Source organism: Gossypium hirsutum, chromosome A13 (assembly GCF_007990345.1).
Source record: "Gossypium hirsutum isolate 1008001.06 chromosome A13, Gossypium_hirsutum_v2.1, whole genome shotgun sequence".
Lineage (NCBI taxonomy): Eukaryota > Viridiplantae > Streptophyta > Magnoliopsida > Malvales > Malvaceae > Gossypium > Gossypium hirsutum.
In genome coordinates this window covers 48,542,764-48,545,724 of record NC_053436.1, presented here as the reverse complement: position 1 = coordinate 48,545,724, position 2,961 = coordinate 48,542,764, and positions in this window count along the sequence as shown.

Here is a 2,961-nt window from a genome sequence, read left to right as displayed (position 1 = left end):
TGCGCTTTCAAATCTTTCAACTTCATTGGAGCCATCCTATACGGAGCAATCAAGATGGGTGCCATATCGAGGGCCAACTCAATTCCAAACTCAACTTCCCTTACTGGAGGTAATACAGGTAATTCTTTCAGAAACATGTTTGTAAACTCAAAAACTACCAGCACTGATTTAATCTTCAACTCAGACACTTGAGTATTCAGCACAAAAGCTAGGTAAGCCTCATATCCTTTCCTCAAATATTTCTCAGTAGTCAAAGACGATATTACTACAGGCAGATTATCTGACTCATCTGGTCTAGCTCGAAGAACATTCCCGTCTTCACATCTAAACTCAATAACTTTTCTCCCATAGTCCACTACAACGCTATGAGCAGTCAACTAGTCCATCCCAAGGATTACATCAAATTCATTAAACGACAATAACATCAAGTTAGCCAGAAAAAAATAACCTCTATTTGTTAGAGGACAATTTCTACATACTTGATTAACTAGCACATATCTGCCTAAAGGATTGGACACTTTTATTACAAATTCAGTGGACTCTACTAGCATACTCATACGAGGTATCAAATCTATACAAATATAAGAGTGAGTAGATCCCAGGTCAATTAAAGCAACTACAGGTATTTCATGGATAGAAAAGGTACTCGTGATCACGTTGAGAGACTCTACCTCTTCCCGAGCTTGTATAGCATAAGTCATTGCAGGCACTCTGCCCTCGGACCTCACCACAACATCTCTTGGCATGCTTCTACTGCTAGCCCCACTTTCGGGGTTCTTCTGTGGCCTACCCCTCAAAGGGGCACTACTCGCTTTCACATCTTGTTTTCTCTCTCTCTCATCCAATTCAGGATAATCATGGACGAAGTGTTCCAATGACCCACACTTGAAACATCCCATTTCATTCCCTCGGAACTTGCAAAAATGACGCCTACCACATTGCGAGCATTCTGGCCTATTTGGCCGAGTGCTACCAACATTTACGACTGAAGTGGTCTGGGCTTTAGAAGTTGTGTCCTGCCAGTTCTTGTTCCTATTTGAATACCCCACCGAAGCATTCGATCGGGTAGTGAAATCTCTCGATCTTTTGGATGAGGACTGATGTGATTTATCCATCTGTCTTTTCTTTGAATCCCGCGACTCAAAAGCCACTTTCCTCCTTTCTTTAATCAACTCTTTGGCCTCACAGGCTCTTTCAACAAGTGCTACAAATTCCCGCAGCTCTAAGATGCCAAAAAACACTCGGATATCTTCATTAAGGCCATCCTCAAACCTCTTACACATGGTGGCTTCTGTAGATACGCACTCCTGCGCATATTTGCTAAGCCTCACAAACTCACGTTCATATTCTGTCACTGACATTCGGCTTTGCTTTAGCTCTAGAAATTCTTTCCTCTTTTGGTCTATGAATCTTTGGCTAATATACTTTTTTCGGAATTCCTCCTGGAAGAATTCCCACATGATCCTCTCTATTGGTACGACAGACACGAGAGTGTTCCACCACTGATAAGTTGAATCTCGTAAAAGCGACACTGCACATTTCAGGCACTCTTCAGGTATGTGCAATAGCTGATAAAATACCCTAATGGTATTTTCTAGCCAAAACTCTGCTCTCTCCGGGTCATCATCTATGCTAGCCCGAAATTCCTCGGCCCCTTGTTTCCGGATCTTGTCTACCAGAGGCTTCTCTCTTCTAATCATGTCCGCGCCTTGCGGAGCTACCGGAGCATACTGAAGAATCGGAGGAGGTGGGAAAGGTGGATTTTTTGGATTCGCACAAACAAACTCCGTGTACCAAGCGTCCAACATTCAGGGGTAGGCTTCTCTAGCCCCTCCGCCTTGGCCCATATTCACGGGCTCACTCTCAATTGGAGTGGTCCCTTCGACAAGAGCTGACGCATTACTATCCACGTCATCTACCGTGGCTTTATCAGGATCCATTTACTATATAAAAACATAATTTATAATTGTTAGAAATCGTCACACTATCAATATAAAGTTATGGCATGTATAGCTAGACTCATACTCTTGCAAGGTTAGTCCTAGAACAGACTAAACCATAGCTCTGATACTACTAAATGTAACACCCATACCCGTAACCCACGCCGGGGTGGAGTACGAGGCATTACCCAACTTGATCTCATGCATACAAACAATCTCAAGTCACCGAGACTCGGTCCAAATTAAAACTTTTTCAACTTCTATTTTAAACTTCTTATTATGAGCCTACGAGCCTTAAATCAACCGTTGAAAACTATTCGGGACCATTCCGGGTCATTACACCAACCTTAAGAAATTTGCCTTTAAAACAGGGCACACGCCCATGTGACTATTTCAACATGGTTGTGCTGTTGGCCCGTGTGGCTCAGATGGCCTAAGTACCCTAGGACACGCCAGTGTCCCACACCTGTGTAGAATTAATTTCTAATTCACACCTACAGGGGTTTTCACACGGTCAAACACACGCCCGTGTCAATCGCCCGTGTCTCACACACTGCTACGACACGCCCGTGTCCTAGCCCGTTTACGAAAATATGGACATTCTATTTCTGACGTCAGCATGCTCATGATGTGTGTCACACACAATCTAGACACACGGCAAAACAACACGACCATGGGGTAGACCGTGTGTCACACACGACCTAGAAACAAGCCCGTGTGCCTACCCGTGTAGACAATATAAGGCTATTTACGAAGCCTCAATGCCACCTTTACATAAGTGGCTCTATACAAATACCAACCAATACCAAAACAGGCATAATTCCTATAACCAAATCAGCCACAATAGACACTCATTCAACCATGATAATGCATCTTTTATAAATTCAAAATGAATGTTAGCCATCATTCAAGGCTTAATACAAATTGTAGGGTTTCCGACCTAAGCCAATACATATGGCCAATCCTCAATGACACAAAATAATAAAGCCTAAGTCCTATACATGACATAATCAAAAATATA